This window comes from Cyprinus carpio, chromosome A11 (assembly GCF_018340385.1).
Source record: "Cyprinus carpio isolate SPL01 chromosome A11, ASM1834038v1, whole genome shotgun sequence".
Taxonomy (NCBI): domain Eukaryota; kingdom Metazoa; phylum Chordata; class Actinopteri; order Cypriniformes; family Cyprinidae; genus Cyprinus; species Cyprinus carpio.
Window position 1 is genome coordinate 9,610,668 of NC_056582.1, and position 19,575 is coordinate 9,630,242.

Here is a 19,575-nt window from a genome sequence, read left to right on the forward strand (position 1 = left end):
TTTTAACTACTCTTCGATGTTGAAGGTCACTTGCTGACTATGTAAACTAATTCTCATCTGCATTAATCTACAGCACACATCCAATCTATTCAGGAATTAAATAAAAATCAAAATACTTCAACAGCACCAAAAAAATCATAAATAAGAATTCAATCCAGTGAGGACACAGATAGCATCTTGCTCTGGGTTTATCATGAATGTTTAGTCCACAATGCAGAAACTGTTGTGAATTTGCTGACATTTATGACATCTCTAATGTTTGCAGTTGAATCCATGTCTCCAGCATGCTGTATAATAAGACCCACCATCAACACAACTGTGGGATTGTTTGAATAGCAACATCTCTCGTGCCTGAAAAATAATGGAGGCATTTTAGTAAAATTGCAGCGTTAGATGGAGTGGCTTTGAGAGGCTTGAGTGAGGAAGTTGCTCGGATTGAGAATTTCTTTGTAAACGATGTAAAAGCCCTTCTCTTTTGCTAAGAATATCACATTTAATTCAAGTCTAGTTTAATGGTTTATTTCATCCTACACTCGAATTGTCTTTTTGTGAACAAGTTCCATTTTCATTTAGGCTCCCCCATGCTGTTTTGGAAAATTTGTCTTTTAAGGGGAAATGCAGCGATGGGATTTCATTTTTAGACCTCAAGGTTTATACTTGAATTGGATTTGAAATTCACATATCTACCTTTAATTATTTTAATGGAAACCTTGATTTTGAAAGCCTAATTCATTTACACTTCTGATAGATAAGAGCATTATTTAATGGATTTATTTATTTTGTCTTTATGTAATTAACTACCTTGAAATAACATGAACAGCTGCCATGGTCTTACTGACTTAAGGACACTTCTGTCAAGAACGCTGTAAAGACATTACACCTTTTACTCTTTAAAGTAAAGGTTCTTTATTGGCAATGATGGTTCTGTTTAGAATCTTTAACATCCATGTGACCTTTCCATTCCAAAAATATTCTTTATAGTGGAAAAGATTCTTTAAATTATTAAAATGTTCTTTAGATAATTAAAAATTATTAAAATGAAAATCATGGTTTTTACTGAAAGGTTTTTTGGGGAACTGTTTTTTAAAAATGGGTTTTCTGTGGCATTACTGCAAAAAAATGCTTTTGACACGTAAATCAAAATCTTTGTTGATAAAAAGACAATGGATTAAGCCACGGTATAGCTATTAAAACTTAATTCAGAGCTTGTAACAAGGGCTTCCTTCAATGAAAATTTAATAGTGTTGGTTTTCATGTGAAACCGTCTGATGCTATTTAACTGCGTCACAAATATTTAGGGACTGTCAATAAGCTCTCTCGCTTTTTTCCTGCCCCAGTATAGCAGTGGTTGATGGTAGTCCTAAGGGATGTGCGATGCTTGCAGTGCGCTAAGACAGGAATGGATTTGGAGCCCCACTGCTTCGCTTTCCATGTTTTTTGTTCCCTCTTAGTTTCTGCCTCCTCTCTGCACCCTCAATTGAGATGGTCTGTAAAGCCTGAGCTGAAATTCATTCCGTGTTGGCTGGGTGAATGGCACGCGGAGGAGCCAGGGTTAGCGGCAAGGGTGGAGATGAGCGCAGACGTCTGTTTGTATTGAGGCCGGGGGTGGTGCTCGCAGAAACTCGGGGAGAAACTTGATCATCTTGGCAGGGCGTAGAGTTAGAGGTGTGAGAAAGCGAGGCTGAGTTTGTGTCTGCAAGTAAGAGGTTTGTCACACTTGTTTTGGAAGCTTGCAGTAGACGGCGGAGCGTGGGCGGAAAGAGCCGCAGTGTGACACAGCAACAGGATTCCTCTGGTTCAAGGTTGTCCAACTCTCAAAGGAAATCAGATTGGAATCATACATACATGGGGTGATCAGAATAACCTGGACTTCGCTATAACTCGCTGTGACTCGAATCAAATCTCGCACTGTGGGATATGCAATGTTTTGAAAGTCAGTCTATTGAGAAAAGTGTTGCGTTCTGGTATTAAAGTACTTTTGAATGTGTTTTATAGGAACATTATTCATTATACATGTATATATTACCAGGGTGTACTGGAGTACCCTGGGGCTTTGGAAATAGTGTTTTTCAAGTGATGATTTTAGATAAAAATCTCACTGTATCTTGTATACTTGCAGGAAACATTTGTGTTTATTCAAATTTTTCTTTATATAAGGATGATTATCTACATTTTTACAAAATTTGAGTGCTTGTTGGTACGAGTCTTGCAGCAGTCATGGTAGGGTATTGTGGGTGGTTGCTAAGGTGTTGCTAGGGTATTCTAAATGGTTACAAAAGCCCCCATACCTATACAGTTAAAAAAAATGTTTAGTTTTGTATGCTTATTTTGTATAAACAAAATTAAGGTCTACTATTAGCACATTTTATCCTTAATTTTCATTATTTTAATGCATCTTGTATTGTCTTTTATCAATATTTTTTATGATGATTTTCATTTCTATAATAAAGTAATTACTTATATAATATGGTCTTTTTGAATAGTTTTAGTTAAAAACACATTTACTGATACTATTTTGTAATTTCTTAAAAGTGAATTAATTGAGGTACATCATACACAAAAATAATTAAAGGCAGTATAATTTATCTTTATATGATATTTATTTTATATATCTAATTTGTATATTAATGTTTCCAATTTACAGTAATGAGAGTGAATTTTTGACATTACTACAGTGACAATTTTGTGATAAAATGAGCTCACTTGTTTTGAAAAACAGATAGATGGATTGTTTTTTGATAGATAGATAGATAGATAGATAGATAGATAGATAGATAGATAGATAGATAGATAGATAGATAGATAGACACCTCACCTAAACATGCCACATGATATGAAGTATCATTTAAAACAAGGATAGCAAACAACACTGATTTACAAATTGCTAACTAGTCATTTGTAGTATATGTGATGTTTTAAAACCGTAATATGGGTGGGTACAAAATGCTTTCCATGTTTCCCGATTCTAAACTTAACGTGCATTTTAGTCAGCTTTCTTTAGCAAACCCAGTGTTCTGACTCTTAAATCAATTTGTTCAGAATATATCTGAATATTGAATGTGTGTGTAGGAGTGGGACAGAGAACTGTTATTGTAGGTTATGCTTATCACCATTGTTTCAGAGTAATTTTCTGCTCACTGTGCTTTTGTACGAACTTCCTGTGTGACATGAAGGCCATGTTGTGTAGGTGAGGATGTTTCAGTTAATAACGAGGGAACGGTTTCACCATAACTGATGAATACTAACAACACACTGCTGGATCATTTTATCCAAATCTAATCACTGATTCAGTCCCACTCGCACACACTCATCCTCAGCCTTTACCACATCATTAAAAAAACAACAACAAACAATCAATAGTCTATTGCAGTCTTAAACTGCCTTGACCAGTCTTTCATCTGACAATGCAGATTTACATGCAAGTCATTCTTTTAATGAAAGGGAACCAACAGGGCAGAAAATAAATAAACGTTTTTATTTATTTTTTTTATTTTATTTTTTTTAAGAATAGTTTTATTTGTGGTATATTTCTAGGATTTTTTTTCTTCTTACTTTCAGTAATGTGTTTTGGCTTTAGTACAATGACAAATAAAAGCTAATAATCAAACCAGATTTTAAATAAAAATTGATTAAAATATTATCTTTATACAGTATGTTTCCTTGGCATTAAAAACCCCTGGACTAGGTCAGACTTTATTTTAGAGAGTTAAGAAAGTTAAACCTTACCAGAGACATATGAGATATATTATTAATGTTTTATTAATCTTACAGAGGGTAAACTAAACAAAGAAATGCATGTAAAAATGCAGTAAAAGCAAATAATTTTCTGCTCCAGAGCAGAGACCGTTATTTGTACCAACCTGGCACTCTCTAAATTTAGATTTCCAGTAGATTTGGGATCTCTGGTTGTATCTGAAAAGATAAAGTGGGATTAGGATAATTTAGTTCTTGGCTGTTTTGCTGATTTATGACTCGTCCCTCGTCCTAATTTTTGCGGTTCTTAAATTCCCACCCGCCCCCAGAAAATGTCACTCTGTTCTTAATGTTTCATTACTTATTTAATGGAAAATATTGTAAAACTATAAGGAAAGAAAACAGTTCAAGTGAACAAATGCTGTTGTGTTCTTCATCTCTAAAGCCGTTGGTCTGAACTGTGAAATTCCTGTGCTAAGTGTAGTGCCAAGTTGCTTTAATTACAGTTTATGCTAAAATGGAGCATATTAGAGGAAACAGACTGGTGTGTGGCACCTGGCACTGCTCCCAGATCAGCTCAAACCATTTTCTCATAACGTAGATGACAACAACTGAACCTTGTGGAGAGAAAAAAGCAGAGAGGAAGTGAAGGGACAGACTGTCGCAGATGGTGCATATGCAGGAGAGATTGTCAAAATGCTTCATTCACCTTGAAATGACAATGAGAGACTCACGTTTAACCTAGAGCCCGGTGTTCATTGAATACACAAACAAACACCACGCATGCTGTCTTGGACAAAATAATGAAGTTTTATATATGCTTTGGAGTATAGAGATTTCCCCCCTATATTTCTGCTTTCAGTAACTGTGTTTATGGGGAAGTGGGGAAGTCCTGGCCTAATGGTTAGAGAGTTGATAATTCGAGTCTCGGGCCGGCAGGAATTGTAGGTAGGGGGAGCAAATGTACAGCGCCCTCTCCACCTTTAATACCATGATTGAGGTGCCCTTGAGCAAGGCAACAAACCCCAACTGCTCCCCGGGCACCACAGCATAAATGGCTGCCCACTGCTCCGGGTGTGTGTTCACGGTGTGTTCACTGCTGTGTGTGTGCACTTTGGTTGGGTTAAATGCAGAGCACGAATTCTAAGTATGGGTCACCATACTTGGCTGTATGTCACGTCACTTTCACTTTTTCACGTCACTTATTCCGAGCATGTTTGAAAAGATGTCTAGGTTGCTTCATTCCTTTTATCTGCAGCACTTTTCTGAAAACTAGTTATTGTTAATGGCTATTGACAACAAAAGTTAGCTATTGCGTTAAATGAAACTATGTAGTCAGAGTTATTAATTGATACCAGCCTACATAGAATGTGAGAGTTAACAGAATGAAGTCACAGAACAGGGCATTATTATGTTGTAATTAGATCAAATTAATGCAAAAAAAGAGAGTAACTTATAATACACAAACGTTTGGTCCAAAAACTTGTGAGTTGCCACATTGTGCATTGCCATTGTGAGATATGTTCCAGAACACAGGCCAGAATTATGTTACCCATTAAGATATCTTTTGCATCTTCATATTTTGCATGAACAAAAAGGAAAATCTACTGATAGGACCCTTTGAATATTTTGTTGTGACATTATTTCAGCACATTTATCCCTAATTCTCATTAATACAATGCATTTGGTATTGTCTTTCTAAAAATTTTATTATGCTTTTTCATTACGCTAGTCAATTTTAAATAAAATATATTTACATTTATTCACATTTATTGTATTCATTATGTATTCATTATCATTTTATCTGTAGTTACTTACAAAAAGGAACTTCACACACAGAATCAATTAGTTTAATTTAATTGTAGGCAGTACAACAAATTCAACCATGATATTTAATTTATATATTAATCTATTTTCCATTTCACAATAATGAAAATTAGACTTTGTATTTCGCATTACAATGATGAGAATTTGGTAGTAAAATTAGCTCACTTTTCCTGAAAATAATATCACAGTGTTACAGTCTTAAAAGTCATCATAGTACACTTTCACACGACAGGCCAATGTTATGCTAAAATTTTAACACAAAAATTTGATCCAAAGTTTGTGAGCTGCAAATGTGTGTTTCCAAGTTACATCACCCTCTAAGATACCTTATTTTACCCAAATTCAGTCGATGTTGCTTGCATGTTTCAAATATAAAACAATCCAAGAATACATTGCAGTGAGCTGAGGGGATAAAAATCATACAAGATGACAGATGAGATTAAATAAATATTCATTATAGTGCTTTGTATCAATAAAAGTAGTTCAGTCTAATTATGAAATTATTTTACCCAATATTTGTGACTATTGTATGTTTTTATTCTTATAATTAAAGTACTGTGCTGTTAGCATGGCAACATGCTAATTTAAATCACTATTAGAATCCATTGTGAGTCTTAGTAGCTTGTGTATGAAAGCCAAAACATGTCATTAAAATATTATTTTGAAACATTTGTTTTAGTTAGGATGTTGTCTATGTAGAATAGACAGCAAGACAGCTCACTAGATTTTAGAATAGCTCTAAACAAACCAAAAAAACATTATCAGTCTGAATCCAAATTGAAGATTGTCTAAGCACTTTCCACACCCCTAAACCTTTCATTATTGGTTTTGAAGTTAATGCCAGTAATTAGTTTCTCTGATCCAAGAAGTGTAACTAATCGGAATAGGCCTGCGCCAGTCAACTAGAACAGTAGCTGTGTGCCTGTGCTCTTCCAGACTGCAAAACCCAAAGTCAGTCCATCCCAACATAATCAATGCCCGTCTTTGTATTTGCTGTCACCGCTATGACTGCTGCGGACACTTCTAGACCTCTAATTAGAGTGGAGCCATCAATAACTCATCACTCCCTTCATTAAACATATCGGCGGCCATGCAGCCGTCTCGGGGCAGTGTCACAGCAGCGTTTTGCTGCTTCAGTAGTTCACCACGTCCTCCGCCGTTTGTCTGTGCTGGATGTCATTACTGAAGGGGTCATTTAATCACAGAGAGAGATCATAACGAGCAGAAAGAGGCAAAAGTAACACATCTTGCAGACGGCCCCTCATGCCCAGACACACAGAGAGCCTTTGAATAATGAAGGACAGGAAATCACATTAACAGGCCACGGTTAAATGAGGGACAGGCAGGGAGAGATATAAGTATAAATCAGTGTTCTTGAAGCTACTTTAAAAACTAGTTTTTCTACTATAACTACTATAATTTATAGAAGTTTGCAACAAAATGCTAATAAATGTAAGCTATTTTAAAATATAGAACTGTTATTCATCAGTTATTCATTTTTGTATTTTTTTTTTTCATTAAGACAATTTGGGTGATAGATTGGTTAGATTTAGAAAACAAACAAACAAAAAACTGTATAAAAACAATATTTTTTATGGAATTTATTATTTATTATTTAACTTTTTTCATATAAAACTGAATCAAAAACATAGTGTCATGGAAAGGTGGTTGTAGGAAACACATGACAAAGGAGAAGATGAGAAAAAGAGAGTCTTTAATAAAATAGCAAACTTAGAAGAATCGCAACCACGTTCAACACAAACAATAACCGACAAGGGACTGAAGAGAAAAGGGAGTATATATACACCCATAGTAAATGAGGGAATTAAACAGGAACAGCTGGACAAGGATTAAACAATCTGTAACCAAAGGAACTAACGTGTACAAACTCTAAATGCAGATACATAATACATAATCGTGACATTATGCCCCCTTGTAAAGGCTGTATAATGTCCAACTGAGGGAGGGGGCTTTGGAGGTAGGTGTGGAGATTTTAAGAGGTGTGGATTCCAGAGGAGTTGGAGGAGACAAACACCATGGTGGAGCCCAGGATGGGAGGAACCAGGGTGTGGAGCTTTGGCTGAAGGGCTGAGCGGAACCCTGAAGCTGCTCGATGGAGGCGGAGCCAGTGTGAGTGGAGGAACGAACTGGGAGCAGAAAGGCCGACGGACGAGGGCATCATCGAAAGCCTGGGAGCCCAAGGTGGAGCTACTGTGACCGAGGCGGAAACAGGGACTCGGCTTACCATGGATATGATGGAATGAGCGAGTATGATGGGGAAACTGAAGAAAGAAAGGAGCCCGGTGGAAACAAAGGGGTTAGGATCGAATCACAGCCGGAGGCGCAGAAGTCCGTGGTGAAGATGAGCAATGACTCACTGAGGTTGGTTTTGATGGACGAGCACAGAGGAGTCCCAGGGGAAGACAGGCCATGGTGGAGATGAGGGAACGTGGAGTCGGCTGGCTGACAGGCCAAGGTGTAGACATGGGCCTGGAGATCCGAGGTCTCAGCGTCATGCCAAGCTGGTGGAGTGGAAACCCAAGGCGAAGTTGACGAACCACACGGTCCTAGCAGAAGGTGAAGAGCCGAGGAGCAAGACAACACCAGTAGTTCCGACGGATCCAGGGGACTGACCGTAACCAGCAAGGGAGATGGGACCAGGAAGTCAGACAGGAACATAGTTGGAAGAAGATCTCCAGATGGGACAGGAGCATACACATATTCAGGTGGGACAGGCAAGTGATTTGGGGGTGGGGATTTAGGCCACAGATCTGTCAGGTTCAGGTCCGCTCCTGGCTGTGGGGTGGCCTGATCAGCATGCTTATTCTCCAGGGCTCTGATGGTATCCAAGCTTAGTGGGTGCCTCAGGCTTGCTGGCTCTGAGGGAGAAGCCACCATTCCAGAGCATCCAGCCCAAATATGCCAGCAACCTTCGGTTCTCTTGGAGTAGGAGACACAGTGCTGGTGAGTCCATGTCAATGCAATATTACAAAACATATAGCAGTGTAACATTTGTTCATGCTCTACAGCTATTCATTAGACACTTTCTGGTTTTGAAAAGGGCTGAGGTACTGTCAAACTACTGAAAAATTTAATTAGGTTAGTAGTGCTGCTACTTTTAGTTTTTTAATCCCCAAAACATGGTAAAATATGCAAAAGCAGTGAGTGCAAGAGGTAAAATAAGCAGAAATTATGGTACACAGAAAGAGAGAGATGGAGTAATGTGTGGCTAGAGCTTGTGAGTGGAGGATTGGCTAAACAGTGCTGGAGACTGAGAGGGACTTCACCTTGAATATTAATGACGGTTTAAGCCCATCAATTCTTCACTGTGGCAGTTCTTGTAAGTGCAGACCTCTGCGGCCACTACATCTACAGCCATTTGCAATTATTTTTCTCTGACAGGAGACACTGTCATTTAGAGCAGATTTAGATGCAAAGGCACAACTCGTTTTAAAACCAATACGTTTAATGCTGATTTTGCCAAGGAAATTTCACTCATTCGGTCCAATGAAAACTGCAAACTACTTCCTGTTTCCAACTCTTAATTAAACCATTCTGCATTTGACTTATATATATAGAGCTGATGATACTTGTTAGGTTATACAATACGTTGTTATTTTTAAAGTGCAAATCATCTCTTAAAATGAATGTGTGGTGTTACACAGAGCAGGAATAAAGTGGTTGAGAGAGATGTGACTCAGTGGTGTGCAGCCGTGACAAACAACAGTCTATGAATGAGCTTGTTTGTGTCCCTCAGCATGTATCATGAACAATGAAGAGAGTTGTTGTGAACTACAGAATAAAGAGATTAAGGCTAAGCAATAGATCTGAAAAAAAAAAGTATATCCTTATATCTTTCAACCTTTTGACAATATTTTATGTATGTATCTTCCTGTGTATATTTCGGATTAATCGTAAATATTTTTATTATATATATATATATATATATATATATATATATATATATATATATATATATATATATATATATATATATATATATATATAATATTGCCCAGCCCTAAGCATGGAATCTCAATAAAGCTTTCTTAAGGATATAAATATGGCCAGGATTAAGTTCTCATATAATATTTGACATGAGAAGAAATCCAAATGAATGAGCCTTAATAAGACATAGGGATAGGGATATATCCTGTCTGATAACATGATGCGATTTGTGTGTGAAATTTCCGCTAAATTAACTGATAATATTTATACACCAGATTCATATCCAGCCTGATGCCTCTGTGGTGCCATCAGAGGCTGCAAAATGCAATTAATAACGTTATCGATCTCATTATGTGGTAAAGTATTAGCTGATCTACAAAAACTCTGGTTTAGAAAAAAAAAAAAAAACACATTCAGATGATTGACATTTGCTGATGAGTTTAGCCAAAAGCAAACTCTGCACATTTCCAGTTCCTCCTACACATTTTTATTATATGAAAATGATGTGTATATTAAATTTGTGCAAAACAGATTATGTTTGTAACCCTGAACATCACAGCAGCACAAAATGGATGTGCGTTTGAATACAATTGCAATCCTGCTCTCAGGGCAAATGCTGTGCAATAACTTCTGGTAGAGTCCTTTTAAAGTTCGTTTGGTTTTCTATGACTTTTTCGGAAATTTCTAGTCTCCTGGTGTGTGTATATATATATATATATATGTGTCTATATATATATATATATATTTGTGTGTGTGTGTGTGTGTGTGTGTGTACATATATATATATATATATATATATATATATATATATATATATATATATATATATATATATATATATATATAATTAAAGGAGATGTGTATATATGTTTTTAAAGACAACTATAACTAGAGCCCATTTCCACCTCATAAGAAAAAAAAAAAATTATAATGTAAATCATAATAAAAACTTATAAGTATAGGATTAAATGTTTATGAATAAAAAAAATAAAATGAGATACTAAGTCATAATAATTATTTAGTTGTGACTTGCGGGCATACTTCTGATTTATTTTTAATTTTTTTCATAATTAGGACTAGTTCACTTTTTCAACTTTTTCGTCAAAATTATAAGAAAGTCATAATTATGACTAATATCTAAGTTGAAATTATGACATAAAAAGTCAAATGTATGACCTCAAGTCATAATTATTACATAAGGCAAAAAAAGTCATAATTTCATAAATTGAATTAATATTTTATAAATTTGACTTTTTGTGTCATAATTATGACTTGATATGCCATGAGTATGATTTATTATCTCATAATAAAATGCCCCCCCCCATGTTATAAATATGGGCTTCCATATGTAATAGTATTACCATTTCTATTACATATGTAATTTTTAGAATGTATACACTTCACCTTTTATTTTTATTTATTTATTTATTTTTAATCAAGACTGATAAAGAACAACTGACAAGTGTCATTTGAAACTATTTGAGGTCAGTGCTACTGTAAATATTGACTCTTCAGTATTTGTTAATTTATATCACACTGCAGATTCTCTTGGAACGTAATCACAAGCTTCATATTCAGACAACATGTCACAGTTCCTGCTGAATTCCATTCAGTATTAATCATGCAACATGGTGCAGTATGACAGTCAGCAACATGGAAACAAGGACACAGTGAGGCAGAAAGAAAATAAGGGAGAGAGAGCCTTTTTTGAGTAGATCATGGCACGCCAAGGCTCTGTTCTGGGATCCGGGTGTGACAGGCTCCCTTCCACTGTTATCCCTTTGTTTTAAGAGCGTTCCAGTGGAGCAGCAGCGTGTCTCGACCATGCTGTATGGACCCCCTTCACAGTCCTGTAGCCCCACATCACCTATTCTACTGCACAAGAAGACGCAGCAGTGATGAAAGGCTCGCACAGACTTGCCGTCTCATGCCACCAGAGAGCTCTTGACAGATTGTAGCTGCAGGCTTCCACAGCTAAAACAGCAGTGTGTCACCATCAATATTAATATAATCAGAAGACACATGTGGTAAGGCAAGAACCAAAAATAACAATTTGGTGTTTTGCAACTCCAAAAAAATATAATTTGTTGTTTAATACGGTGGAATTGAGGTGCGTTCCTCTCAATGTGGTCCCATAAGCCCATAAACAGGAAGTTGTAAACCAGGTTTCAGCTTCCTTTCGATCTACTCCAGTGAACCAGTCTCTGCTGAATATTTCGAAGGCCCCATGGATGTGAGGTCTTTTCATATCAGACTGACATTTTTTTCTTGCTTCCTTGTGTGTGTTTTTTTTTTTTTTTTCTTCTTGTTCCATCCCACACTGATGGAGTTGGAAGTGAGATGCGGCGTTTTGTTGTTGCAGGTTTGTAGGTGTTCACAGCAGCGAGCAGCAGCCGTGAGCAGTGTTATCCAGGTTAGATTTATCTCAAGTCTCAAGGGATATTAATAGTAAGCATCAACTACTGTAATATATATATATATATATATCATATATATAATATATATATATATATATATATATATATATATATATATATATATATATATATATATATATAATGTCAGTTGTTCTTTCTATGGTGTTCTTTTTGGTTGCTAGGTTGGTTGATTTGCGGTTGCTAGTATGTGATATGATGTAATTGTGAGATATATATAGTTGCAGTACTGAGAAATGTAAAGATTCGATGCACGCAGTTATGCTATATGTAAAGAGAAATGATTTAATTATGACTCTTATAACCAAAATAAGGACATTTTATCTTTTATACATTTTATGTTTAATATGTATATATAATATTTTGGTTTTTTGCATTTTAATACATATTTTCAGATACATGGTCATTATTGTACGATATAAAGTCAAAGTTACAAGACATTCACAATCAGAAAAAAATGCCACAATAATAATAATAATATATACAAAAATTAAATCACTCAGATACATAAACAGTCAATACACCCACATAGGTACAAAAACAAACAAACAAATAAAAATGAATCTTAGTGTCCCAGACATGCTCTTTCAGAAATGATGGGCACTGCTTTTAACAATACATGATGCATGATCACAAGAACTCAGGTGAATTGGATCGCAGAGTATGCATGGCCTGGGAAGTTTCCAGAAAGCTGTTTATTTTTGTAATTTGGGCATCATGTTGTGTCTCGTCATTGTGAGAAAGGCCACCTGATCCCTGATCAGCAGAGCTGGAACAGACACAGGATCCATCTGCCCACCTGTGCAGCGAGAGAGCACAACACCCACGAGGGTCAGTCCCGGTACATTTTCACAGTATCAAGACAGACAATCTTGCTGAATTTTGTAGCTGTGTGAAAAATAAAAAAATACAAGAATGAAGGTGTTACATAAAAATGAATGCCTCTATCAATTCACATGATTGATAGATCTTTTTATATAGTGATCTTACTGGGGTTATATTATTTTATTTTATTTTATTTTTTTATGTAGGAAATGTTTCAGTCTAAGGCAGGGCTTTTCAAACTGGGGTCTGGGAACATCTTAAGAGAGGAAAAAAAAAATCTATCTGGCGAATGTTTTGTATGTCCTTGCCATTGTTCCTATTGTTTTAAGGTACAAAAAACAAACAAAAAAATAAATAAAACGGAAATGCTATTAATGTATTTATCTATTTTCATTTTTTGGGTTAATAATACTAGTGTGTAATAAATGTAAACAACAACAATCTAGGGGCAGCTGGCAATTTTTGCCAGTTATGAGGTTAAAACACAAGTAAATATTTTCAGATATTTTAGTCATTTGCCTTAGATTTAGTCTAAAAACAGCATGTAGGTCAATTTAATTTTGAAACAACTTTGCACTTTTTTTATTGCACCATTATAATACCCTTGTGTTTCCTCGAACCGAATGAATGGATGTGTTTACACAAAACTATAGCTGCCTTGATATTATATTTGGGTGGACTTTGGCATCAAAAAACCTCTGATGTAAGACCGTATGCTACAATAAAGCGGTTCACAGGCTTTCCACACTAAATCTGTCAGTGATCTGAACTGCTGCTTTTCATTTAACCAACACGCTGGCATTTAGGAAACCCTTGTGACAAGCCTGGCTAATTCCGCTCCTCCTCCTTCCTAAAAAGCAGTAAAAAAAGAGAGAAAATGGTCACATTCCATAACAGCCTCTCCAGCCTCTTCTGTCCCTGTCTGTGAATTAGAAATATGCCCCAAGTTGCCAGCCAAAAGCATTTTGTGGAGCCGTAATTTGTGTCATTGTGGTTTGGCCTGATCCTGCGAGTGCTGTCAGTGTGTTGTGAGAGTTCCTCTTTTTTGCTGTCTCTCGGATTGTGTGGCTTATCAGTCCCTGACCACAGCGGCATACGCTTAATTGTGCCGGGCTCTCTTTGTTTCTGATTCCGGAAGAGCCCTTTTTACGTGAAAAGACGGGTTAATTGGTATTTTTCCTGATAAAAGCAACATCTAAAATGCTCAAATCTTCCCCAATGCTAACAGCTTATATTTCAAATATGTATTCGCAGGATGCAGTCTCAGAGAAACAGGCTGATAGAACGTGATAGGTTGGGGAACGGGGGAAAAAAACGCAGATTATAGCATTTTTACATTTACCGCTATGTGATAATTCCCAAAATTGCCAGCCACAGATGAGCTGGAGGCTTTAACACATCCTCCTGTTTGTTTGCTTTTCATGGACAGCAGTCAGAGCGCAGAGACGCCAACTGCATGGAGGAGTGTTTGTAAAGCTGAAGACTAAATTTGCACACTGATGCATGACTCAGTTGTGGCAATTGTTGTAAGGAAAGATTTAAAATGTCATTGAGAGAGTGTGTTAATGTGCAAGTATGCACTATGTGCAGAGTACATAAGATACATTCTGTCCAAATATAATTTCATTTGAAGGCGAAGTCCAGTCGTTTCAATTGATATGTCCCGTTAGGAGTTTGATATGAGGATGAAAAAGAAGAACTTGAAAAATTTAAAGGACTTTGTTTTAAGTGGCAGTATTGTGATGTAAACCATTTCGCACAAAATGGTGCAAACGAGTGACGTGACATACAGCCAAGTATGGTGACCCATACTCAGAATTCGTGCTCTGCATTTAACCCATCCAAAGTGCACACACACAGCAGTGAACACACACACACACACACGCACACACACACACACACACACACACACACACACACACCCGCATGCACACACACGCACACACACACACACTATTTATGCTGCCATTTAACCCTGGGGGGAGCAGTTGGGGGTTTGGTGCCTTGCTTAAGGGACCCCTCAGTCGTGGTATTGCCGGCCCGAGACTCGAACCCACAACCTTAGGGTTAAGAGTTAAACTCTCTAACCATTAGGCCACAACTTCCCCAAACGGAAGCCTCTTCCAACCACTAAAATCAGGTATACTATTATTATACTATTATTATTATTATTGGCTTTAAGACCAAATGGAAATCTCATATTTCATTAGTAGTCAACAAACCAAAAGAATGTTTAATTGCTAATAATAATATAACTAGCACCTACTTACTGTATGTTTTTCAGCCAATCAGTTGGACTACTGGGTGAATGTTGCCTTTATTAATATGCATGAGCCCATGGTTGCATATTACCTTTATTTAGAATTATTACTCATGCTCATCACTCTGATCTTTACTAGTACAAGTACTGTACACCATTAGATCTGTGGATATTGTATAAAAATTAAAATAAATAAATAAAAGTGGTGTCTACTACTAACTTACAGACATCACAGGCCTTTCTGACTGACCTGCTGGAGTACAGTCTGTGGGGGTCCCAAGGGCCTGGCACACACCGTGTTTAGTATTTAAGAGCTGAGAGGAGAATAAATGGAGAATGATGTTTGGATGGATAGTCATTGACTTCTCACCTTTCTCCCAACATCTCAGATGTGCAGAAGCGTGGAATGATGGCAGAGAAAATTTGCAAAGCTATTACCTCAGTGTCTTTCTAAATCATATGCCTCCGAGAGGAGACCACTGCAATAATACCTGCCATTTACTGGCCAAATTATCTATTATATTCCCGCCTGATGGGTAGCCGAGGTCAGACTCACTTTGGATGGCTTCAGAGTGGTGGGGGGGTCATTTTTACACCAAACAGACCTCTGCGTTTGTCTTTGTGGATGTATTGTACATCTTCTTAGACTAAGAAAATGTCATAATTAAAAGACTTTCTGAGTTTATTTGTTTTGCCAAATTTATCTTGCACTGTTGAAGTATAACTGCCTAATATAGTTATTGTTATAGACCCCTTTTTCAGTTAGTAAACATTATGATGTATTTTTTTTTTTTTTGTGGGCGGAGCATAGGTGGAGGCAGAATGATTGCCCTGACGACTTCACTAACTGTAGCTACCAAGTTTTGTTAGCTTGTTTTTTAACAATGCACAAAAAAATAATAATAATTACAAATATTTAATTTAAATTAATTTATATATAAGGTCACTTACTTTCCGGGGCTGCGATTGTTAAATATTCAATATGATGGCTAAGGTTTTATTTGAAGATGTATGTATGTAATAGCCAAAGAGTTATTTTAAAGTATATGCCTCCTGTAAATGATGTAAATTAACAGTGACATTACAGTACAGTTTTAAAGTAAGATGTGAATATTTTCTAGAAATAAAACTTCCAGACACTGCAAATCAATTTTTGAACTTTCTGTATTTGATTGTTCTTTCTTACCAGGTTTTTAAACATTCTAGTCACAATCAGTCACAACAATGCACATACAACCACAAATGATTCACAATTAATCTCAATAGATTAAAAAAAATAAAATAAATAATAATAATAATAATTCTTGAAGTCAGCAAAGTGAAAAGCATATAAATTGTCAGGTCACTTTTTTACACACAGACACACAAATGCACGCATATATTATTTCATACACACCATACTTTTCTCAGCACCACAGATTTACACAAATTGAACACCACACACAATCACTGCAAATGCAAGCATTTTTGATGATAATTTCTGTCCAGTTCCTGCGTGTTTTATTGTGTTTAACCACAGCTGTCGTCGTTTTCTTTTTCGTCTGGCAGTGGCAACAGGTATGCAATAAAATTTCTAATTGCAGCCTGTACACCATCGATTCTGAAACTCAACAACACAACAAGATGACATTTCAAGCTCCTTATGTAGCCTCCTTGTGTTGTGTTGTGTTGTGTTGTGTTGTGTTGTGTTGTGTTGTGTTGTGTTGTGTTGTGTTGTGTTGTGTTGTTTTGGATTGGCCACCTCCAGTTTTCTCTTTGTTTTTCTTCCAGCTAAACCCATAACATACGTGTGACATCGGCACTAAAAGTGTATATAGTTACCGTTTTAGTTAGGGTCTTAGCTTTTAAGGTTAGCTGTTTTGTTGAGATCCCTATCCTAAGTGTGAGCGGTCATAATAGCAATACTTGCCATTGCAAACACTAATGTCTTAACTAACTTAAATTATGTGCTATTATTTACTTAGAGTATGTAAACACTACTCAGGCTTAAGCCTTATACACACTGCATGATTTTCAGCTGTCCCTGTCAAACGATTGGCATTGTGAAAAGATTGTAGCATGACCCCTTTAATATACTCAGAACCCTTTCTTATCTTTTAAGATCGGCAGAATCATGGCTCGTGGTTCTGTTTCCGCTTTCAGAGGCAAAGAAATAGTTGGCAGAGAGTTTGAGTGTGTTTAATTAAGAAGGCCTTGACACTCTAACACCACCACATCTGTCTTGTGGTGCTAGTTGCTAGGTTGAGCCACTTTTAATGACTTTTCAGTATTCATGCATTAAAAGGTAATTAGCTAATCTCCAGTGATCATCCCAGTCATGAGTCAGTTAGTTAAGGTTTTTTTTTTAATGTGAAGAAGGCTACTGAGAAACTAAAGTACATCACCATGAGTGCTATTACAGAGTCAAATTAAAGTGAACACATCGTGTTTGCACGCTAACTTTTTGTATTCAGGGTATTCTTCTCCGGGCTCTTATCTGAACGGGTTTAACCCTGCTATTTCTGGTGCATCTTTAATGTGAAATTTTGCAGTTCATTGACCTTTGTGTGTACCTTGGATGCATCCAGATGTCCTCCATCGAGAGATCGTCACATAGCGCTATTCCGCCCTTTATATTAGCCTGTAAATTGTTACCAAAGATATAAAAAAGATAGATTCGAACTGAATTATATGCAACTGTTATTAACATCTTAACAGCTCTGCAACACTCCAAGTGAAGGCAGATGGGCAGCATAGTCATTAAATCTTTACAGCTTATTGAGTTTAGAAACAGTGACAGGGAAGATAAACTTCTAGCTTGTGGTTTACTCATAAATACTGTTTGGCATTTGTGGGGGAAATGTGAATCATTTCTGATTTTTGGGTTCTTCATCTTAGCCACGAGTAGAAACAGATTTTGCCTTGTTAAAGTGTGCCACATTTATTTTTGTCCACGACTAAGTGGTTCTGAAAATGGGGCCTTATTACGAAAGGTACATGGACAAATCGAGGGTGGAAGCTGGGAAGATTAGAGCAGGTGGCTTATTCATCACACCGTTGTAAGACAAGGGTGAGGCAGAGTGATCCGGTCTTTGCGTTCACACCTCTGAGAGTGGCCGGTCTTGTCGAAAAATGCCAAGCTGTGTCTTATGCCCAGGGAAGGAGAAAATGGAAGACTGCCATGGGGGAAGTGTACCAACAGCACGTTTTGGAACAAGGCCAATAATTCCATATGGCCATACGTTTCACAGCCATGTCAGGAGTTTTCTTGCCAAGCGTTAATGCAAAAACTACTGTCATATCAGGTCAAAGCAATACGAAGGTTGGCGAGATGCTAAATGCAAGTTAGGCAGGCAATCTGGCAAAGTCCGTTGCCAAATGGAAAAGGCCACTCAAGGTGTGCGATGGGATAGCTTTATGGCTTTTTTTTTTTTTTTTCTCAGTGTTCTAACCAATCAGTTCTACAATGGGAGCATGTGCGCTATACCAAGCAACACTCTCTTTAACATTTACAAGGTTTTTGAATTTAATGAGGAAAGGGCGTAAAGGCTCTCTGTTTAATTTGTTGGCATTTAAATGGACTGCAGGGTTGTCTTATAACTATTTGCTAAGCTGGGAGGGTGGTTGGTAAGAGGGTTTATTGGTATCTATGCTGTATTGACAGACAGGATGGAGCGGCCCATTGGCCAGTCCATGTGCTTTTTCATTATAGTTTTGGTAATACTTTGGCTTTTGACCAGTGTCTTATATTTCATCAAGCCCATCACAAATCCAGGAGAAGTTAAGATTATGAGTGCTTCCTTCAAAGGAGACCACTTACTTGTTATTTACTGTCATTACAAGCAGTGCAGTATATTTACTCTTTATTTTCCAGCTCTAGTTTTTATGGATACATTTTAGGAGGAAAATGGCTTGCTAGTTCCAAAGGGGAATTAACTGAAGTCGGCAAAATTGACTATTTACTTTCTTAATACACATTCCTAGTCATTTTGTGAACGATTTAGTGATACATGTTGCTCCAAAGAGAACAACAATGTTTCTTTGTAATCTTTCATCAATTTTGATTTTCTAAGCTCTGCCTTCTTGGTTATTGTTGCTAACTGCAATAGATATGTTCATTTTGGAATAAACATTCCAAATTAATTATAAATTAATTAATTATATATAATATAATAATATAATATTTACTTTTTCTTTTATTTATTTATTTTTATAAAATTATCCTTGTCAATTAAAATAAAAATAAAAATAATAAACTAGAGACTAAAATCCTGCCTGAGAAAATGTTGGACAATAACAGTTGCCACTGCAGGATTGGTCAGAAATGTCTTATTTCTTAATAAGTCCTCTTAGTTTTCAGCCCTTCCCCTTCAACCACCTGTCATGTAGACACCACTTTTCACCAGTCAATTCCATATGCATAAAATCATTGTTTTTTTCTCTCCTAAATATCCTGATTCACTTCAGTACACCACAATATGAGTGTAAAGTGGCTTGCTAGCACAGTTTCATGTCATGTTTAATGCTTTATGAAATATTTGTAATGCTAACAGAGAGCTCACCGGCTATATGACGGCTCAGTGAAGTACATAGAATCCGGGCATTAGC

General features: G+C 36.6%; 1 protein-coding gene across 5 annotated transcripts in view; it reads left to right on the forward strand.

Moving 5' to 3' along the window:
- LOC122146588 (neuroligin-1-like) overlaps window positions 1-19,575 on the forward strand; it is a 233,748-nt gene that overhangs the window by 65,007 nt on the left and 149,166 nt on the right. The window lies entirely within an intron of this gene.